Genomic DNA, 24,684 nt, shown 5'->3' with positions numbered 1-24,684 from the left:
ATAGATTAGAACACAAGAGATTGCATGGATGCACAGACTGACCTGTAGCTACACCAGCCACGTATGGCATATTTATTACTCTGTAGCTACACCAGCCACATATGGCATATTTATTACTCTGTAGCTACACCAGCCACATATGGCATATTTATTACTTGACACATTTTGCATTACACACCTATTTTTATGTTGGGTGTAAAAATGTGTGATTATTGAGGTACAAGGCACTAGGGTTGCCCTTCATTTTGGAAAAGTCAGGGCTCTCAAAACAAATGAATTCCAAAACTTGTGAATTGCTTAAGCCAAAGTCTCACTATTGCCAGTAGAGCCCCAGTCCATCCCGGTTTGCTAATGCCGGTTGACCGGCAAGAACCGAGATGATTCTTAGAAATTTTTTAACGCAATCACACTATTTCCCCATGCCGCCCCAGTTGAAGCCGGTCAACAACCCAGCAGAGTCCCTGTCAACCCCGGACTAGCTACGGTTTATCCTGGTGAAGCCTTGGCAGAGTCCCGGTTGCCTCTGGTAATGCCCTGATGGAGCCCCTGATGAAAGCCGGCATTGTCCCAGCAGAGCCCCGGTATACCATAACTTTGCTGGCACTCAACAGGGCTATACCAGCATCAGACGCCAGCAGAGCTATGGCAACGCCCCAGTTTAACCCTGGTTGTCTCCGGTAATGCCCCCACGGAGCCCCGGTGAATGCCGGTGGCGTCCTGGCAGAGCGCCAATTTACCGATGTACCATAGCTATACCGGGACTCTTCAGGCATTCACCGGGGCTCCACCTGGGCACCACCGTCGACAACCGGGGTGTTGCCATAGCTCTGTCAGGGTCTGTATGGGCCCCAGTGGAGCTACGGTGCCGTCCTGGTGCTTCCCCGGTTGTTCCCGGTCCTTCCTGGTCCTAGAGGTATTAAACATTTTAACTTTCCCGGTGGAGCCCCTGTTGTCCCTGGTTCATCTCGGTCATCCCCGGTTCATCCCAGTAGAGCCCGGCATCATAGTGAGACTGGGCCTTAACTGAGCAATGATAATCTACGAAGAGTCTTTAAACTTCATGCAGATGCTGTCATATATATTTTGATAATTTTCACAAAGAATCTTCAAATTGTTGAAAATTAAAGTTTCATTATAATTGAGACATTGTGACAGGAATTTTGAACATGAAAATAGTGTTTTTGTTATTAAGAAGTTTATGAGGTCCTTTCCGAGCCAGAGGCTACACTAATAATGTGTGGACACGGATTGTGCACCTGCACTCCTTCCTAATCAACTTAGTAGTCTCATGAAAGTTGGGACGAATTTTGTATTAGCTGCAATTTCCAGCTATTTTGTTGTTAAAAGATTTTTCTATTTTGGTGTGGACTTGTGTAGTGAGGGCATGAAAACCCACCTGTCCAGTATGGTGTCCACCAACCAAACTCTAGTCTATCAACATAATGATAATTTTCTTTTCTTTTCTAATTTCACAATTACTTCTTGAGATGTATTGCAATACAATATCAAAGCTCCTTTTCTCTTCTGGCTGAATTATCCTTTTAAAATGCTGCATTTTAAGCAGATAAGAAAACGTAAGTCTGTTTAGTATAAGTACAGTACAAGAAGTAGGGGAGAGTTATCTCTATAAAAATGATAATGCAGGGCTGTAAACAGTCTAACCAAACTCATACGCTGCTGGGAACGGGAATTGAGCTGCGTCGCCTAGGTGAGAAGCCAGTGTACTAACCACTGCACTAGCCAGACAGCCTAACATAAAAATAAACACTCAAGTTTGCAAAAAAGTGATCTGCATAAACCTTTTATTATAAGACTAATGAGACACCTGTTTTAAACATTCATTTTGTTCACATGATTGCATTATTATGCCAAAGAAAAAACAAAATTAATGTTCTTACAAATGGATACCTGTTTTACATAATTTGTCTTGTAAAAGCATAGTAAATTACTTTTAAATGATAACTTTATCACTTTATTTCATGTCAAGCAGATGTTTTCATCACTTATTCATGTAAAACAGACATCAAACCATCAATGACGACTCCTATTTAAGATATAAGAATGAACCGAACTCATCCTATCAATACAATCAATAGAAAACGTAATAAAAGCACTGAGTGTATCCACTATTCAATGAGTTATGCTTCCATAATTCATGATAAATAAACAAAGGTGAATATAATATTTTGATATAAGTCCATAGAAAAATGCTAAAAACAATAAAGGTTGTTTTTCCTTGAAAAAGTTAAATTTTATTTTTTCAATCAGCATTATTATATCAATCTTTGTTTAACCTTTGTAAAATACCAGAAACCCTTCCAGGATTTATAAGGAAACTGAAATCGATTGTTATTATGGCCGATGCTTGGACATAAAAATAGCAACATGTGCTTTACGCAAATTTCAAAATGCACTTTATAAAAATGTTTATGTTTATGATCTCTAAATTTTCTCAAAATTGATGTGAATATCAGGTAAAACTCTTCAGCATTTGACAGCTATTTTGTTGCGATGCTGTGTTTACAACCAGTATGCCCCTTTCCAGAAAATCTGATTGATAAAGTATTAACATTGTATTACCATTTAAATTGCAGGGTCACCTATTTGAAAGTCATGGCGTCTCCTCACTCCCTTGTCATCTGATATCTGATCTAAATTTTCTCAAAATTGATGTGAATATCAGGTAAAACTCTTCAGCATTTGACAGCTATTTTGTTGCGATGCTGTGTTTACAACCAGTATGCCCCTTTCCAGAAAATCTGATTGATAAAGTATTAACATTGTATTACCATTTAAATTGCAGGGTCACCTATTTGAAAGTCATGGCGTCTCCTCACTCCCTTGTCATCTGATATCTGATCCTGAAAAGTAAAAAAAGGTATGTCTGTATGTCTTTAAACATTCTTTAAAATGTAACAATGCTACAAATGTGCCATGAATACAGACAGAAAAGATATTTTCTAACTGAATTAACCAGCAAAAACAGTTTTAGTCTTAAACATGTACATGTGTATCAATGAAATAACTACAGAATTACAGATTATCAGTACAATTCTTACTATGCATGTATAAAATATCATGGTTATTTGTAAAATGAAGGTGTTCTAAATACCCCAGACACAAAACCCAATCTTGTCCAATTTCAATTGTGATGTGCCAATTCATGATCAAGAGAATACTTGTGTCCATAGGGCACTGATTTTGGGTCACATTCAACTTTTGTCACGAAAGTCCACTAATGTCAAGAACAGCAGTTTATTGCCAGGGTTTATACTTTTGATGTCTAAGTGTGACCTTGACCCTTTAGGTAATAAGATTGGTGAAAAACTCAAAACCTCAGTCTCCTCGGTCTTTTAACCCATTAATGCCTAGCGTCTAACAAAAAGGCCTTGGCAAACAGCGTAGACCCAGATGCAACGCCGCATGATGCAGCATCTCATCAGGGTCTGCGCTGTTTGCTTTAAGGAATTTCTGTCAGAAATATTCTAAATATAGAAATAAGTATACTAGACATCCCTAATTTTGGAAATAAATTGATCCAATTTAGATTGATGGGAGAGTCAACTAGGCATAAATTGGTTAAGGTACATCATTTTAAAATTGCATGATGACTGACATGTAACAGACATGCTGTTCTTCAGTCTATGTATGACCCTCACCTTTGAGGTAGGGATATGGGTGTTGTTGTCTTATGTTGGTTATATTTGTGCAAAGTGTAAATATATCCCTCAATATATAGCAAAAATGAAAGCTGGTTAAGTAAAAGAAGTAATCCTGAAGCCCTAATTGTGTAAAACTCAAGGGCATTAACTCCCAAAGTGCCTGGCGGGTGTTACTCTAGATAATGTAGTCTTACGGTGGCTTTCATTGTGTGCTAACTCATTTTAAAATCCATCAATATATTGCAGTTATGGCGGAAACAGGTTATTTGGGATGGATATCCAGACACTTCTACAGACAGACAGTGCTATATGCTAAAAAACATTTTCAAGAAGTTTTGTGAAAAATGCTCTGAAAACTGGTTGAGTAATAGAGCATAAATGATTGCATAGCCCTATTTTGAGAAATTCATGGGCAATAACTACACAGACACAGGTGTGATATGAATGGCCTTCATAAAAAATGCTCCAGTATGAAAATAGAAATCATAAAAAATTCATTTTTTTTTTAATTGAAGGCCATAACGGCAAAGTACCACGTGATATAGGGCTAGTCATTGAAGCGATTGAAACTTGTCCTCCATTTCATGGCAATACAAAATTTCTGAAAGTTTGGTGACAATAAAAAAATGGTTGAGTTATCGACTGAAATACAAAAAAGTGTGGATGTACCAACTTTGAAAAATCTACACTGGGGATTAAAAAATTATTTTTTTTATAAAGAGCATAAAAACAGACAACAATAACTTTCAACAGGTACTACAAAATTAGCAAAATGCATAAGACTGCATAGTTTACTACCTAAATAAATATTAATGTTACCTTATAATATGAAACAAATATATACTCCACACAAAGTCAACATATGGGCTAATATTTCTACAAATCCTTTTCGGTACATTTCCGTTGAATGTTTAATGGTTTCTCTTTTCATTAAAAGGTATTGAAAAGTTCAACTTTAAATGATCAATTTACACTAAATTCCAAAATCGAACAGCACACACGCTAAAACGCCACTATCTGTTACTGCTAAAGGTTGTTCTTTAAACACTTTGGCATTATTTAGGCTACCTGGCAGGTTGACAAAATTTCACAAAAGAATTAATCCCCACCTTAAAATGCATATATATACACCATACCAATTTTAATTCCATCTTGTACTTAACTGATCATTAAAATTCAAAAGCTGGCACACAATTACTTGTGAAAAGTAACAAAGTGCTCATTAGGAAGCAAAGATAAATTGCTTGTTCAAATTTAATTTCCATTTGCCTATTATAAAACAATTAAAGGGGAATATAAAATGGCTTATATAGTATTTTATTTTCAACAATAGGTACCTTTTTATAAGGATTAATTAAATGATTGCTTAACGCATACGTTTATCACTAATGTGTTTATTTTATTATAATAAAATGGTGTCCTTTTGTTACTTGCCATGGACCCTAGAAAATATATAGTAGGAGTAAAAATCGATTTGAATAAAATGAACATGATGAAATGAATCTACGTCCAAGAGAACTACTGTTGTTTTGAAAATGTTCATAGAAGTTCACAAATGTTAACGATCTGAGTTTGAATCCCATGTGGATCAAGCAATACAAAATATGATTTTGGCATTTCTTATATTTTTCTAAATGATATTCAGTATAATATTGCTTCTAGATTTGTGAAGATTTCAGTCTGGTCTGATTGATGACGAGTAGGTCACACAAGTTGTGTATCGTGTTATTTCTTAAAATTTGACCCAGCATTAGTAAAAATATTACAAGATATGTACATTTCCAGAAAGGAAATTCATGTCTTCGTTGAATAATACCAAGTTTATGGAAATCGCTGCACAATTGATGAAGTTAAGGCTGTTCAAAGCAATGCACCCTGTTTTAGGGTGATTTTGAGTTGAATACCTTGTTATATATATATATTTGATAGGGACCTTTTTTCGGCGTAGCTGTTTAACGTCACTTTTGACCTTAGATGACTTTCATTAATGATAGGTCAAAAATGAGTAAATCCGAATTGTGCATTGACTAATAATACAAAAAAACATTGGATGCATATCATTTGAACAGAAATATGAATATATTGTAAATAACATGTAAATTACAATAAAATAAAAACTGTCGTGATTAAAAAACTCCTCTAAACATTACATGGAAACGTTTTTCCTTAGTTAACGAAGCATTATAGCATTAATAACATGTCTCTACAATTAAAATAAGCTATTGTTTACATGCCGTCGCAGTCACACTAAACACGTCAAAAACAGGCTAGATTGCACTTTACAGGTACGCAGTTGTTTAGCCACTATCGACAAAGCGGGGGTTTGGGGGCGGTAGCCCCCCGATACTAAGGAAATATATAGGTGTTGGAAAAATATCTGTCTTTGATTTATTCTAATTCAGATTTGCGTTCATTAGTGTAAATATGTTTCTTTGTACTTTGTTTTGTTCATTTTTTATAAAAAGTTCTGTCTTTCTGCAAAAATTTCACATCACTATTGATGCTTGCAATATTAAGTCTTTTATGTTGACATTCTACTAACATCTTTACACACTATAACACATTATCTTTTATTTCATTCCAGCATTATGTTCATAGTATTTCAGTGGCTAATATGTTTTCTTATCCTATTGAAACTAATGTATTACTCAGTCAATTATGAAAACCTAGACATTACAATACTTATTGAAAATACAACATACAATTTCACCTCTTCTTGTTCTTCATTTCTTATTTGTTTATACAGTAAAATATATTATCTTATTATCACTCACTAACTTCATTAAAATACATGCATGGTCGCTCCATTCCGTCTCCTTTCACTGGTAGCAAACATTACAACATCAACGCCGTATATCTTTTTAAAGATATTTTTTTTGTTTCCATAGAAGTTGATTTTTCATTATAATTTGATAATTTTTAATTTAAAATAGTTTTCACTACTATTATCATAGCCACATGCTTACCACCCGTGGGAAAATGCATTGTTATAATACTTATTTATATTTTGGGGTAATACCATTTATATGCACATTGAAAGTGAAGTGATTGTTCCAAGGTGAGGACACAACAAAATGTTAATATCTGTATTAATTATCCTTGCGGGTGCAGACCGCTCATCTATTTTTCTTTTTAAAGGTGTAGGGACCTATCTCAATTTCAATCACAAAGGAGGGAGGGGTGGAGTGGAGAGGGGTGTATAGTGTGGGGGTGTGGTCATTTATTACATTATCATCCAAAAAAGCAAAAAATATGCAAAAAAAAATTTTTTTTATCTTTTTTTTAGGGGGGGGGGGGGGGGATTCTTGGGTGGAATGGTTGGACGGAATTTAAAAAATAAAATAATAAAAATAAATATTGTGTTAACCCTGTTTGCAAAAAACAAGAGATGTGTTCGTCAGAAACACAAGGCCCCCTATTGCGCCGCTTTGAAATAAAAAAAATAAATTACCTTTGACCTTGAAGGATGACCTTGACCTTGAACTTCCACCACTCAAAATGTGCAGCTTTATGAAAACGCTGCTTTGAAAAAAAAAAATGACCTTTGACCTTGAAGGATGACCTTGACCTTGAAGAATGACCTTGACCTTGAACTTCCACCACTCAAAATGTGCAGTTTCATGAGAACGCCACTTTGATTATTATTTTTTTTACCTTTGACCTTGAAGGATGACCTTGACCTTGAAGGATGACCTTGACCTTGAACTTCCACCACTCAAAATGTGCAGCTTCATGAAAACGCCACTTTGATTTTTTTTTATTTTTTTTAACTTTGACCTTGAAGGATGACCATAACCTTGAAGAATGACCTTGACCTTGAACTTCCACCACTCAAAATGTGCAGCTTCATGAGATCGCCGCTTTGAAATTTTGTACAAAAAAATACCTTTGACCTTGAAGGATGACCTTGACCTTGAAGGATGACCTTGACCTTGAACTTCCACCACTCAAAATGTGCAGCTTCATGATAAAGGCCGCTTTGAATTTTTTTTTTTTAATTATCTTTGACCTTGAAGGATGACCATGACCGTGAAGGATGACCTTGACCTTGAACTTCCACCACTCAAAATGTGCAGCTTCATGAGATACACATGCATGCCAAATATCAAGTTGCTATCTTTAATATTGCAAAAGTGTACATTAAATGAGCGATTTTGACCCATATCTTTGACCTTGAAGGATGACCTTGACCTTTCACCACTCAAAATGTGCAGCTCCATGAGATACACATGCATGCCAAATATGAAGTTGCTTCAATATTACAAAAGTTATGTTAAAGTTTGCACAAACAAACCTATCAACAAACAGGGCAAAAACAATATGTCCCCCACATAAAAATTTCATTGACAATTAGCAAGTGATTACTTGCTTATGTTGGTAGGTGGTAAGAGTAAGTAGATCCTGACCATATTTATTGTTAGTGGTGGAGAAAGTGTGGACACCATATACATGCCACATTCACAACATCGCTTTCAACCACTTCATATATTTAAATAAAATATAAGTGCTTCTAAACATGAAACCTTTCAGTTATGCAAATGATATAACACGCCCTTGCTCAACATTGTTACATGAGTGAAATACTCAATGTTTGTATAGTAAGTCAAACTCCTACAGCCAACCTACTGTTAAGCCATCATGTAGTCTCAAATTGTACATATTGTCTCATAGAGCTGCACATTTTGAGTGGTGAACGGTCAAGGTCATCCTTCAAGGTCGAAGGTCAAATATATGGGGACATAGTGTTACACAAACATATCACTTGCTGTTTTAGATTTTAGCTGGTTTATACTAACACAATGTTGAACAAAGAGAAAGGCAGATCAAATCTATGTTTTGTCAGTGGTCAGTTTTTAATAATAAAGCACAAATCTGATCAATTTGCAACAAAAATTATAATTGCACATTTTTTATGGATTTTCCTTCAATAAGTGACAGAAGACAACAATATGCAACTGAAACTGCAAACAAACTCAGAAATATTAGTTGAAACTTGATGTTGATAATTGATCAATTAACTAAGATATAATAACAATGACCCGGGGACAAGATCAATTAAGCAAATTGCCACAGAAGTATCCTCCTACATCACCAGGTACAACTTGTCTATGATTACTCCAGTGGATAAATATCTACCCACCATGGAAGCATGTTCAATAGTTCAACAAGATGAACCATACAGAAGCATTATAACTATTAAAACTGGCATCTTCCAAGGGGTTCTCATTCAGTCTAGCCACAGAAATGATTGCATTGCCAATACAATTACTTACAATTCATATGAAAAATGCACTCTTTTTGTCATAGAAATGAACCTAACAAGAGGGCCATGATGGCCCTGAATTGCTCACCTGACTAACCCTGCTTCATGAACTTAAATTTTATTAGACCCATATACAATCCCAAGCCAAATTTCATTAATTAATTATTGAATGTATAACTAATTAACATATCTTAATTATTTACTGTTTTACGCAAACTCTGTAATATTGAACATTGAAATCACTGTATTTGGAAATGGTGGGTGAGCAAATGACTTTATGACAAAGCAAAATTATTATATAAATGGGAAATCCTTTGGTTCTGAAAATAATTCAAATTTGAATGGCGTTTTAACTATTAGAATGGCAATCCTACATTCAAATAATCAAATTATCTACAATCCCCAATTAAACAAGAGGGCCATGATGGCCCTGAATCGCTCACCTGACTAACCTTGCTTCATGAACTTAAATTTTATTCGACCCATATACAATCCCAAGCCAAATTTCATTAATTAATACATTCTGACAAAATTTTATTAAGCCGTGATGACAACTGTGACCTCTTTCATCTACACAAGGTTTGACTAGAATTGGCCCGGTGATCTAATTTTTGACCCCAGATGACCCATATACGATCCAGAATCAGATGTTATCAAGATAAACATTCTGACCATATTTCATTAAGACATACATGCCATACGTCCCGGATTGTCCGGGACAGTCCCGGAAATGAAGAACTCTGTCAAATGTCCCGGAATTTACAAAATCCATATATACATGTACCTTATCTTAGGCTTCATTGCACCTCGAATCTGTGTATATCTGCAGCGTCTCCATGACAATGCCTACCGGAATAGGCAGACTACGCTACGTGTCAAAATCGATCAATTAACAGGGGTCCTGTTATCCTATCGATTGTCTCACGTTCGCGGTCAAACCGAAAAGGCGGCATTGTTTAATGTGGTTGTTAATTGACTTTAATCTACTACGTCATTATTTCCCACTGCGTAAGGGCAAAGGATAGTTGTTCACACATCTTAAGTCCAACATCGCTGAGTAAAAAATTAAAAGCAGTTTATGTTCGCACGTTTAACCGACAAAGTAGTTGAGTAAAAAAGTAAGCATATAAAAACTGAATTGATTTTAGTTGACGATCTAACGGTACTGTATTGTTGTATTTTTTATTATATAAATGTTATAAATGAATAAAGGCGTATCAACAACTACGCGTTACACATCGGTCTTAATAACAATAACGCAGTGACGTCACCATCTATGTTTAGAACGCTTACACTGAAAACACGTGGCTTGTATCTAGTAACGGAAGTAGTAATGTTTAATTTGACGTAAATAGATCAAGTGTATTCCGGATAGGCTTTCACACTTTTGCAATTAACGATGCGAAACAACAAAAAAACGTACCAAAAACGCATATGTCTATAAATATCGCTACATTTTATACATGTCCCGGAAAATCGGCAAAAGTCCCGGACAATTTAACTCAATGTCCCGGAATTGGTCTGAAAAATTATGGCATGTATGCATTAAGATCATATGAAAACTATGACCTCTATTGTCTTCACAAAGTTTTTCTATGATTTGACCTAGTGACCTATTTTTGACCCCAGATGACCCTAATACAATCCAAACCAAGATTTCATTAAGATTAATATTCTGGCCAAATTTCATAAAGATTTAATGAAAACTGTGATCTCTACTGTCTACAAAAGTTTTTTTTTAATCTGACCTAGTTTTTGACCTTAGATGACCCAATTTCAATCCCAACCCAGATTTTAACAAAACAAACTTTCTGACTATATTTCATTAAGGTCTGATGAAAACTGTGACCTATATAGTATACACAAGGTTTTTCTATTACTTGACCTAGTGCCTAGTTGCTGACCCCAGATGACCCAAATACAATCCAGACAGGGTTCCCCTGGCCCAAAAATTTCTGTAGCCAACATTTTAGCCAAATGGAAGTTTGTGTAGCCAAATTTTAGAAACTGTAGCCAAAGTTTGAGCAAAGCATTCGCAGGGGTCAAAGTTGGATATTTTTGAAAATCCTGAACTTAAAGCTGGGGGCCAGGGGGCCGCAGGGCCCTCAGTGGGTCCAGGGAACAAGAGGGCCGGAGGCCCCCGGAAGCTCCTGGATTCGATGCATTTAAAGGGTGCCTGTACCTGTTCTGGTGATTCTATTTTCTTAAAAAAACAACATACACATATATTCAAAAATCTTCATATATTTGATAAGGAACACACAAAAGTTAGTCAAAAGGCAATTCATTCACATGCACAATCTGTCTGGCATGGGCTACTGCAGGTGTTGCTTTTGAAGAACCCGGTAAAACCTGTAACATGGGTTACAAATTATTATATTTTTCACACATACTTTAAAGTCAATAATACATGTTTAATAAATGCAGATTCAAATGTTTGTCACCATTTATATTCACAGAATCATGCTGCCAGAAGCCTCCACATACACCTAAGAAAATTGGGTATGGTGGCTTCTGCAAAAGTTAAATGTGAAAATTTCAGCATGGGTTCCCCTAGTTTTTATCCCAATCATTTTGATGGAATGCTAAATAATTGTATCCCGGTGTGACCCAAATTCGACGATGTAACGGTTACATGAAGCAATATTTAGCAAATAATTAAAGAAATAATGAAATGTTTAATAGCACAAAATAATAATTTTAAACGCGGCTGTATTACTTTGAAATGATTCCAAGACAATAATCATCCATTTAATCGATAAAAATAAAACATCATCGAATTTAGGTGTCGTCGAATTTGGGTTACAGTAGGTTGCCCATATTTGTTTTACAAAAAGTAAAAAAAAACATTTCTTGCTGCTGGGCTCATATGTTGGGGACAATAAAACATTTTATTTAACTAAAAAAGACCTGTTCCAGTCAGCAAAAATGGCGTATTTGATCGTATTTTCAATTACTGTTAAAATTCTTTTCCTGTTTTATGCTTTATTCAAAGGTCAAAATGTTTTAAAAGCTCACAATCAATGAATCATATGTTATCAATAAAAAAAAATTGGCAAATTTGCTAGATCTATCTTTCCGATTTTTGATGCAAAACAACCTAAACAGTAAACTTTAGCAACAGAAAATACGACCAAATTCGGGATGTTAGTTTAAAAAAAATAAAAACCATACCTGGTTGGTCTTATGTGATTATAGTATAGGGTCCTCTGCGTGGAGACGAAATGCCTTCTTGCCACAAGACAGATAATTCAGGGTTTTCTTACAAACTTCTTAAACCGCTTTTCCACAAGCTTCCACTTTTCTCAACCAGTTCACTCCACGCTCGTAGACTACAGCGTAGTCTTTCTCATGTAACCATTCCCAGCACCACTTATTTTATGCACCTTCAAGATCTTTCACCTTATATCCAACAGGCAAGTATCTCGTTGCCATTTTTCTCAACTTAAGTCTAAACACTGCAGCTTTCCCATTCGGCATTAAATATACGCAAAAAGTACTCAAATTGATTAAAGCGGCAGCAATCTTTAATCTGTACGATTTGTTTTCACATCAGTAATTTGTCTCGATGACCGGTGTTTATGCCGACTACGTATCAATTTTTCAGGTCATTAACACGGCGATGCACAGTCTACAGCTGAAAGCGGTTAATATCTGGGACGGCATGTCAGGAAAAAAATCAATACTGATAATTCGCATTGTTCAATAATTAAGCAACAATTAATTAACACTTATCCTTTATGGATTTTCATAAAATAAAAACCATAATAAAGAAAATTTTATTCTCTTAAATCTGATATATAAATTATTATAATACACTTAGTGAAAAACAATTAATTATGCTGTTAAAGGTTTTTCTATTATTTGACCTAGTGACCTAGTTATTGACCCCAGATGACCCAAATACAATCACAACCCAGAATTTATCAAGATAAACATTCTGACCAAATTTCATAAAGATTGGATGAAAACTGTGACCTCTATTGTCTACACAAGGTTTTTCTATTATTTGACCTAGTGACCTAGTTTTTGACCCCAAATGACCCAAATACAATCCCAACCCAGATTTCATCAAGATAAACATTCTGACCAAATTTCATAAAGATTGCATGAAAACTGTGACCTCTATTGTCTACACAAGATTTTTCTATTATTTGACCTAGTGACCTAGTTTTTGACCCCAGATGACCCAAATACATTCCCAACCCAGATTTTATCAAGATAAACATTCTGACCAAATTTCATAAAGATTGAATGAAAACTGTGACCTCTACTGTCTACACAAACAAAATGTTGACGGACACACGCACGCACATACGGACGCCGGACATCACACGGTCACATAAGCTCACCATGTCACTTCGTGACAGGTGAGCTAAAAATATCAAAATTATTTCTTGAACACATCTGCATCTATAATGGCATACAAACTTTGACATAGATACAAATTTATAACCTCAAATATTCCATTAAGCTTCAGTCAACAAATAGCCGGAGACTTTGATAGTGTACATTTAATTTGCATAAAGCAAAACCATTATTAAATGCATTTAAAGGGACTACTTCACAATATGCCAAAATAAAAATTTTCAAAATAAATGTCATTGATGCAAAAAATACTGTATACATAATTAAAAAAATAAAATAAAACACTCCTTATGTTTAAAATATCAAGAGGTTCATTTATTGATTTTTATCAATCCAAATTGGAGGAATGAAGCATTTTGTAACGTTTTTTGATAATTTATTTAAAAAAAAATGTATTGTAAACATATCATTCAAATTACTGCTACTTCTTAAAATCAAAAGCTTGCTTGGTGTGGTGGAACAGGGCTAGCTTTTACTTGCAGAGGTCCCAGGTTCGAGCACCAGGGAAGGTACAGTTCTTAATTTTTATATTTATTTCATTCCTTGTAATCACAATAGTAGTTATGTTTAAATATTTAAAAAAGTAGAGTTTTGTAAGTTAACTGATTTAATGGCAATATTTTTGTCATTTTAATATAGCAATAAAGTACTGGTTCAGCATATTGTTGGCAGAATTCTAGTGTTGTAAACATACTATATTCTCAGACATTTCTATATCCCAGAGATACCCTTAGTCTAATTAAGTTTACTATTGCTTGTTTTCATTTGTCCCCTACCAACACCAACTATCTATATTGCCATGCAATTGTTAAATATGGCACCAAAATAAAATTTAAATAACGCAAAAAAGTAAGGTTTTATGGTGTTCATTAAAGTGTTATTATGGGCATTTTTCACTGTTGAATTGAGCTGAAAAGAATTAACAGGTCAAAAGAGATAGTTAAAATGTGGTTACTGACCAATTATCTGCAGCTCATCTTGCTACCAGTTGTTTATAAAAATATATTTTATATTCGATTTCTTACCTGACCCACCCAGTCCCGTAAGGCAAAATGATCCTTAAAACAAAATTTTGTCTTTGTGTCGTATAAACGAATCTGCACTAAAACTAAATTTAGGTTCACATTGTATATGCATGTCGACCAGTTGTCAAACGAAAGTATGGTTGATATTTAAATGCATTATTTTTCTCTTTCCGGGTTATTGTTTTAGTATGTTGATGCTGCATTAACAAATATAAGTGTATATGAAGTGAAAACACCAAAAATAAACAATAGATAGACGCCTATAAACTTTTAGATGCCCATAATATCACTTTAAAGGATTTTAATGTTAGCCTACGTTGCTGTGCCTTTAGGATCTAAAGCTCAATATGACACCTTTAGTTTACACTTAACATTGGAAAAACCTATCTGAAAATGAATTTAAATGGGCTATGATTTATCTCTCATTCTACATAGGTAAAATAATTTATGCAATAGGATGACAATGCAAAAAAAAGTTTACTAATATGCTGAGCTTGAAACCAACTACTTTTATTTTTGCTTCACAAAGCTTTTCACAATAGGCATCCCTTACATTTGACAAAATCACCTGCCATACTACACCATGCTTTATGCCACTTCTCAACATACACAATCACTTACTTTGTAAATACCACATCAAATTTATAGATGTTGTAAACTGTAAATTTATAGCTATATTCCTGTATCCCTCATTAAATTCCACATTAGTCAGAACTACATCTACAAGATATGTAAACAGTGACTGACCTGCGACTCAAAACTTTGTTCAATTGTTGACATTAATCATTGATTTGTTATTGATCAGTAGATGGCTGTATCAATCAAAATAAACATTTAAGCGACGGTCAGTCTGAATGAACAATCTCAGTGGCCTGTGGGACAATGTTGGGTAAATACCGTCATATGGCATTTGAACCACATTTCAATATGCACATTTGTTATATATTGAATAACTTATGATTAATCTGAAATAAGTTAATAACATACTCAGTTGAATCCAAAGACTGTTTGCATTTCAAATTAATCAACAAAAGACTTCCTTTTAACATTAAGTTCCATTAAAATGGAAAGTGCTGTAAATTATTAGCCTGCGCAGGATGCATAAGCTAAAAAGGGACAATAATTTCCAGAGATGCATAAAGAACGTTTTCCCCAAATTTCTGTACATACAATAAGAACAGAAACAGGGATATAAATCAGGTATATTAGATTCAAAAGGCTAATGCCTAACCTCTCGGTTGTTCCAGAGTATGCACTAATGTGAGTCTATAACTAACAAATAATAATAATAATAAATACTGTAAATCCACGAATATAATACGCACTTTTTTACCTGCCGATTTTTTCTTCAAGTAGGGGGTGCGTATAATATACGAGTTTAGAGCAGAACAAAAATTTTCCTGTGCAAATTTTCAACTTAATCGTTGTTATTCGCTTTGCGGCAGCCATTTTGAACTTTACCATTACATCAAAGGGGTGCAACAGGGCTCGCACTGTCGTTCGCCATTTGAGCTATTTGCAAAAATATTGAGAATTTGGCTCAATAAAAATCTTATTTGCGAAAATGCGAAAATCTTGTAAAATTTCATTGAAAACATCGGCCATTTATATCAGACTGGTTTTCTGTATTTGTCTCGTTGTTTTAATGAAAGTGTTCGCAATTCGAACAGTAAACGAAACCCGGTCTGTACCCGATTATGAGAAATCGATGGACCTTATTGTTATTGAAGTGCGCATGGTAGCTGGCCAATCAACATTGAGCTCGCTTACACATGAAATGACCTTGTCGAATGAAACGTGAGAACGGGAGGAGCTATCGGATAATATTGGGTCATTCATGCGCAGACACTGTATACTCTGAATACACAGTTAATATTGTTGTCTGCCTACAAAATAGCGACTGTACGCCAAGTCGTATAAAGAGATTAGCAAATGAAAAAACAAGAGGGCCAAGAGGCCAATCTTTACCAAACGTCAAACTTGACCTAGATATTGTCCAGACAAACATCCTGGTCAAGTTTCATCATTATTGAACCAAACCTCTGGCATATGGAGTGATATTGATTTTGTAAGATTTGACCTGGTGGCCTATATTTTGAGTTGACCCCCCTTACCAAACATCAAACTTTGCTTACAAAAATAAATATTATGACCAAGATTCATAAAATCTGAAACAAAATTGTGACCTCTAGAGTGTTTACAAGGATTTTGTATAATATAATGAAAAATTTGGACAATCTAAGGGCAATAATTATGGATAAAACCAATCTTTTCACCAAGTTTCATGATGATTGGGCAAAAAAATATAAGAAAACTGCCCCCCCCCCCCCCCGGCCATGTTATTCAACTGACCGGAACCATTTTCAAACTCAACTCTCATATCAAAGAAACAAATTTTCTAACCAAATTTCATGAAAATTGGGCCAAAAAAGTGACTTCTAGAGTGTTCACATGTTTTCACTATATACATATAGTACATATAGTGTAAAATGCCCCACCCACTGGCGGCCATGTTTTTTCACCGATCTGGACCATTTTGAAACTCGTCTGAGATATCAATTAAACCAATGTTTTGACCAACTTTCATGATGATGGGCAAAAATTTCGACTTCTAAAGTGTTAACAAGGTTTCTCTATAGCTAAATAAGGAAAACTGCCCCCCTCCCCCCCTGGCAGCCATGTTATTGAACTAACCGGAACCATTTTCGAACTCAACTCTCATATCAAGGAAACAAATGTTCTGACCAAATTTCATGAAAGTTGGGCCAAAAATGTGACTTCTAGAGCGTTCTCATGTTTTCAATATATACATATAGAGAAAAATGCCCCGCCCACTGGCAGCCATGTTTTTTCACCGATCTAAACCATTTTCGAACTCTTCCAAGATGTCAATAAAACCAATGTTTTGACCAACTTTCATGATGATTGGGCAAAAATTGTGACTTCTAGAGTGTTAACAAGGTTTCTCTATAGCCAAATAAGGAAAACTGCCTTACCCCCCCCCCCCCCCCCCCCCCGGCAGCCATGTTATTGAACTGACCAGAACCATTTTCAAACTCAACTCTCATATCAAGGAAACAAATGTTCTGACCAAATTTCATGAAAATTGGGCCAAAAATGTGACTTCTAGAGTGTTCACATGTTTTCACTATATACATATAGAAAACAAGAGGGCCATGATGGCCCTGAATCGCTCACCTGACTAACCTTGCTTCATGAACTTAAATTTTATTAGACCCATATACAATCCAAAGCCAAATTTCATTAATTAATACATTCTGACAAAATTTCATTAAGACGTGATGAAAACTGTGACCTCTTTCATCTACACAAGGTTTTACTAGAATTTGCCCGGTGACCTAATTTTTGACCCCAGATGACCCATATACGATCCAAAATCAGATATTATCAAGATAAACATTCTGACCATATTTCATTAAGATCATATGAAAACTATGACATCTATTGTCTTCACAAAGTTTTTCCATGATTTGACCTAGTTTTTGACCCCAGATGACCCTAATACAATCCAAACCAAGATTTCATCAAGATTAATATTCTGGCCAAATTTCATACAGATTTAATGAAAACTGTGACCTCTACTGTCTACAAAAGTTTGTTTTTTTAATCTGACCTAGTTTTTGACCCTAGATGACCCAAAGTCAATCCCAATCCAGATTTTAACAAGACAAACATTCTGACTATATTTCAATTAAATCTGATGAAAACTGTGACCTCTATAGTCTACACAAGGTTTTTCTATTATTTGACCTAGTGCCTAGTTGCTGACCCCAGATGACCCAAAAACAATCCAAACAGGGCTCCTCTTGCCCAAAAATTTCTGTGGCCAACATTTTAGCCAAATGGAATTTTGTGTAGCCAAATTTTAGAAACTGTAGCCAAAGTTTTAGCAAAGCATTTGCAGGGGTCAAAGTTGGATATTTTGAAAATCCTGAACTTAAAGCTGGGGGCCAGGGGGGCGCAGGGCCCTCGGTGGGTCCAGGGGACAAGGGGGCCACAGGCCCCCAGAAGCTCCTGGATTCAACACATTTAAAGGGTGCCTGTACCTGTTCTGGTGATTCTATTTTCTTAAAAAAACAACATACACAAATATTTAAAAATCTTCATGTATTTGATAAAGAACACAAAGTTAGTCAAAAGGCAATTCATTTACATGCACCCTCTGTCTGGCATGGACTCGACTGCAGGTGTTGCTTTTGAAGAACCAGATAAAACCTGTAACAGTGGTTACAAATTATATTTTTCACACATACTTTAAAAAAAGTCAATAATACATGTTTAATTAATGCAGAATCAAATGTCACCATTTATATTCACAGAATCATGCTGCTAGAAGCCTCCACATACACCTAAGAAAATTGGGTATGGTGGCTTCTGCTAAACAGTTAAAATTGAAAATTTCAGCATGGGTTCCCCTAGTTTTTATCCCAATCGTTGTTTGAATGCTAAATAATTGTATCCTGGTGTGACCCAAATTTGACGATGTAACGGTTACATGAAGCAATATTTAGCAAATAATTTAAGAAATAATGAATGTTTAATAGCACAAAATTATAATTTTAAACTCGGCTGTATTACTTTGAAATGATTCCAAGACAATAATCATCCATTTAATCGATAAAAATAGAACATCGTAGAATTAAGGTGTCGGCGAATTTGGATTACGGTAGGTTGCCCATATTTGTTTTACAAAAATTTAAAAAAAAAAAATTCTTGCTGCTGGGCTCATATGTTGGGGACAATAAAACATTTTATTTAACTAAAAAAGACCTGTCCCAGTCAGCAAAAATGGCGTATTTGATCGTATCTTCAATTACTGTTAAAATTATTTTCCCTGATTTATGCTTTATTCAAAGGTCAAAATGTTTTAAAAGCTCACAATCAATGAATCATACGTTATTAATAAAAAAAAATTGGCAAATTTGCTAGATCTATCTTGCCGATTTTTTATGCAAAACAACCTAAACAGTAAACTTTAGCAACAGAAAATACGACCAAATTCGGGGTGTTAGTTTAAAAAAATAAAAACCCTACCTGGTTGGTCTTGATGGTTCTTATATTCTTTATGTGATAAGGGCCCTCTGCGTGGAGACGCAATGCCTTCTTCCCACAAGACTGATAATTCAGGGTTTTCTTACAAACTTCTCAAACCGCTTTTTCACAAAGCTTCCACTTTTCTCAACCAGTTCACTACCCCCCCGTAGACTACAGCGGGAAATGGCCACTTATTATAAACTGTACGCTGAAGTTTCTTTAGCTACCAACAGGCAAGTATCTCGTTGCCATTTTTCTCAACTTAAGTCTAAACACATCTTCCCATTCGGCATCAAATATACGCAAAAAGTACTCAAATTGATTTAAATCGGCAGCAATCTTTAATCTTTAATCAGATGTTATTGTTTATTTAATCCTCTACGATGTACGATTTGTTTACAATTTGTTTTCACATCAGTAATTTGTCTCGATGACCGGTGTTAATGCCGACTGCGTATGAATTTTTCAGGTCAATAACACGGCGATGTATTGATGCACAGTCTACAGCTGAAAGCGGTTAATATCTGGGACGGCATGTAAGGAAAAAAATCAATACCGATAATTCGCATTGTTCATTAATTAAGCAACGATTAATAACACTTATCCTTTATGGATTTTCATGAAAGAAAAACCATTATAAAGAAAATTTTATTCTCTTTAATCTGATATATAAACAAGTTTGGATAGAATTGGATGAAAAATTTGGACTTTATTGCATAAACACCATTTTCTCAATTCAAGGGGAGGTAATTCTGTACTTCATGGACCAATAATGCTCATTTTTTTGTAGGGTTCGTGTCCTCATTGATATAAAGACACTGTGCAAATTTGGAAAGGATCAGACAAAAAATGTGGAAGATTTTTGGAAGTTTTCACAAAATAGGCAAAAACGAATAAACATGCAAAGTTCAACGAGCTCCTGCAGCCATGTTTTTTGACGAATCAAATTTCTTTGAACAACTTTTTCAGGGGAGCCTTCAAAGGTCATCCCTTTGAAATTTTTTGAAAATCTGATGAGCGGTTTCTGACAAGAAGATTTTTTAAGGTTTTTACCATATATGGTCATGGCGGCCATCTTGGTTATGTGATCAAATTTTTTTTAACAATTCTTTTGTCCCATGACCTAGGGATGCTCCACATGAAATTTAGTTGAAATTGGCTCAATGGTTTAGTAGAAGAAGATGTTTACAAATTGTTTACAGACAAACAGACGGACGGACGCTGAGTGATCACAATAGCTCACCCCGAGCTATCGCTCAGGTGAGCTAAAAATGTCCCGCCCACTGGCAGCCATGTTTTTTCACCGTTCTGGACCATTTTCAAACTTGTCTGAGATATCTATAAAACCAATGTTTTTACCAACTTTCATGATGATTGGGCAAAAATTGTGACTTCTAGAGTGTTTACAAGGTTCGTATATAGCCAAATAAGGAAAACTGCCCCGCCCACTGGCGGCCATGTTTTTCATTGGACCGGAACCACTTTTGAACTCAACCAACATATTATTAAGACAAACATTTTAACAAAGTTACATGAAGATTGGGCATGAAATGTGACTTCTACAGTGTTTACAAGTTTGTTTGTTTTTTTGACCTAGTGACCTTGTTTTTGACAGACGACGGACAAAGACCGGTCACAAAAGCTCACCAGAGCAATCAGGTGAGCTAAAAAACTGGCAATACCCGTAAATAAATATTTCTTAGCTGACCACTATTTATCTTTCTACCGCATATTGACCATATCTGAAGTAAAGAGTGGTAATTAAATAATAAGTTATATGATGCTAATAGAGTCTATTACACCTTTATGCCGATAGCCGAATTAAATTGAAAGATGATAACTAATTAATTTGTTTTTTACTCCCAAACTAGCCTTAATGACAGCAGCGTATTTAAATTAAAGAGATCATGAAAAACACGAGCGGTTTAATTGTATTTTAAGTTTAATTAAAGTATCGAGTTTGTAACACTTTGGAAAAGTAATTCTAGACAACTATAAAAACGGAAGTAACCATTTTGTCTTCTTATTACTTTATTATTATTATAATTATTATCATCCTGAATATTGTCAAATTGAATTAAATGTGAAAACAAAAAACAGCGTCTCTGCTTCTTTCTTTTGCAATTTATGACTGCTTGACCCGGATGTCAGCAAGGGGCCCGTGTGTTATCGGTAACAATCAATGGTAATATAAACAATAGACAGTTATATTTATTATGCAACTGTCATGACAACAGCACTATAACACATGCCGATCAATATACCGGGGTATTACTGTGAAACAGATAGTTGACAACACCAAATTGATTTGCTATTTTCACAACACAAAAATATATTGACAATTTTTTTCGGAAATGGCCGATTTCTGACACTGCTTTTTTAATGCTTATTTTACTCAGATTTTCAATTTTTACCGATAAATTTTCACCAAACTCGGGGGTGCGCATTATACACGAGGGCATGAATTCTGGTAATTATATTCGTGGATTTACGGTAGATCTAATAATAATAAATAAAAAATAATAAATCAAACGCTTGATAACTTTTTAAATTTTTAATTGATAATTACTGATTAACTAAAGAGTATTTCAAGCACATTTCTTTAACCATAGCGTTATTACTAAGTAGTTGCTTTTTATTATGTTTGGAATCTGTGACAAAAAAAAATAAAGATTGGAAAAATGTCAATATCTACAAATTTAGGTTATATTTCATTGTTTTTCCAGTTCTAAACATATTTATAAAGAATTACAATTAGAATTTGTATTATCCATATAAATAGCACTTCACAACAAAATAGATTTTTATGCGTGTAAAGAGTTCAAACATTAAAAAATTAAACATCACATGTTCAATACAAAAATATTGTTTTGTAGTGAGCATTTTATGTTGACCTATTTGAATGGAAGATATAAGAAACAACAAACCGTCGGAGACGGGTGATGCTACCCAAAGGTTTTTTTTTGTCACAATATTGCACTATATATTCAGATAAAAGGAAAGGTCTTGAGGGGCATAACTTTGGACAAAATAATACAATGGATGGTTTAGCAATTTAAAAATTTCAAAGGGCCATAACTCTCTAAATAAATAATCTAACCAGAACCCACTAATAACATGCACATCTCTTCAAGGTAGTTAAGCTTCCCATAAAGCTGAGAAATAGCTCGGACAAGAATTGCACTATATGTACAATGGAAAATTTCAAAGGGCCATTACTCTGTGAAAAATCATCTGACGAGAACCGGCTGATAATATGCACATCTCCTCTTGGTAGTGAAGCTTCCCATAAAGTTTCATTGAATTCCCGTAATAAGTTGCTGAGAAAAAGCTCGGACAAGAATTGCACTATATGTACAATGGAAAATTTCAAAGGGCCATAACTCTGTGAAAAATCATCCGACCAGAACCGGCTGATAATATGCACATCTCCTCTTGGTAGTGAAGCTTTCCATAAAGTTTCATTGAATTCTGGTCATTAGTTGCTGAGAAATAGCCCGGACAAGAATTGCACTATATGTACAGTTAATGGAAAATTTCAAAGGGCCATAACTCTGTGAAATATCATCCGACCAGAACCGGCTGATAATATGCACATCTCCTCTTGGTAGTGAAGCTTCCCATAAAGTTTAATTGAATTCCGGTCATTAATTGCTGAGAAATAGCCTGGACAAGAATTGCACTATATGTACAGTTAATGGAAAATTTCAAAGGGCCATTACTCTGTGAAAAATCATCCGACCAGAACCCGCTGATAATATGCACATTTCCTCTTGGTAGTGAAGCTTCCCATAAAGTTTCATTGAATTCCGGTCATTAGTTGCCGAGAAATAGCCCGGACAAAAATTGTGCACGGACGGACACACAGACGGACAGACGAAGTGGCAACTATATGATCCCCCAAAAAATTTTTTGGGGAGCATAATAAGGTAGAAAAATCAAATTAATAACTCCATGTTACCAAAATAATAGATTCAAGCAGCTATCATACTTTGGTATATATTCTAGTATCAAATTTTCACTGTTTGCAAAAAGCCTTAAATCTTAGATCTTCAAAGCCATACTTCAGCTATCGATCAATAACTGTAGGTATAACACAAATTTTATATCTTTTTGTTTAATTTACTAGCTATGATCTACCTTTTGGGTTTTCATATATGCAGTGGTGTGAGTTGCTAAAACCCAAGTGTGGTAAAACTAAAAACATGTCCACACTTTTTCTCATGCATACATACTAAAAATATATATGACTTTGAAAAACTAATGGAGCTAAAAGCATAATAATTTAAATATGTTTTTACATTCACACAGTAAACGCTGCTAGTGGAGACAAGGTGACTAAATTAACACACACCATATTGCATTGTCAGATTGTTAACCTGTCCATCAAGTTATTAAATCTGTACTCTGTCGTAAACAGATGGCCCTGCTATAAATGCATCTGGTATATTAGGTATTCAACTTTTGGATGTCAAAATAATTGTATGACAAATCATATAGCTCATGCTTTAATTAGTATACATTTAATTTCTTACCTTTTTAAACCTTATATCCGTAAAATGTTCATGTTTCTGCATAAAGTATAATATTCTTATAATGCCCAATTTCAGTTTAACTAATACTCAATGTGCATTAATTTAAAAGACCTAGTAAAACCTTATCATATATCTCTTTACATCATTTTAATTGCTATCACACTATTTTTAAACAAACACATTAAAATTCTGATTACAATAATTGCTCTCATACAAGCTAAAATAATTTTCAAATCATCAGGTAAAACTATATTTTATGAAAACATCCTGTTGAAATCAATACTCGAATTACACAGAGCCAAGTACATGAGCCTGTCACCTCTTAAATAAATTTTACTTACTGAACTTGACTTCGGTAAATCAATACTTGATTAGCGCACTCACACTTTCCACTTCTAAAATTCCTGATATCCTTTCCCAATAAAAACACAATTAATTAAATCTAAGATTTCATGCAAATGAAGTTAAACCTTTTCAATGGTAATCTAACTGAAGTTTTAGGTTAATCCATTGCACATTTAATACACAAAACCATGATTTAACAGAGATAAACAATTTACAGCTTTTGGAATCTACTTAAATATGACCCATGTATTGACGAGATCTATTCAACAAAGTGATTGGTCATGCATGCTCCTGCATGCATTGTTTACTAAAGGGGCTGTAATGCGGGTAACTCAAGCTTACAATCCAACCACAATAGTCTGTTCAACAGAAATATTCATATTCATACACATACAAACATCATATAAAACAATGTCAGCCCAATTGATGGC

The 24,684-nt window shown here is 34.8% G+C and overlaps 1 protein-coding gene across 1 annotated transcript in view; it reads right to left on the bottom strand.

The window, feature by feature from the left end:
* LOC127841044 (kinase non-catalytic C-lobe domain-containing protein 1-like) overlaps positions 1-24,449 on the bottom strand; it is a 111,774-nt gene extending 87,325 nt beyond the window's left edge. The window contains exons 1-2 of the mRNA XM_052369556.1: positions 24,250-24,449; positions 2,790-2,861 (exon numbers count right to left, since the gene is read on the bottom strand). The gene's annotated coding sequence lies outside the window, so the exon portion shown is untranslated. The remainder of the gene's footprint in view (positions 1-2,789; positions 2,862-24,249) is intronic.
* Positions 24,450-24,684: the final 235 nt, after the last annotated feature.

This window comes from Dreissena polymorpha, chromosome 8 (genome assembly GCF_020536995.1).
Source record: "Dreissena polymorpha isolate Duluth1 chromosome 8, UMN_Dpol_1.0, whole genome shotgun sequence".
Taxonomy (NCBI): Eukaryota; Metazoa; Mollusca; class Bivalvia; order Myida; family Dreissenidae; genus Dreissena; species Dreissena polymorpha.
The sequence above is the reverse complement of the archived record's forward strand: the minus strand, read 5'-3'. Positions and strand labels throughout refer to the sequence as shown.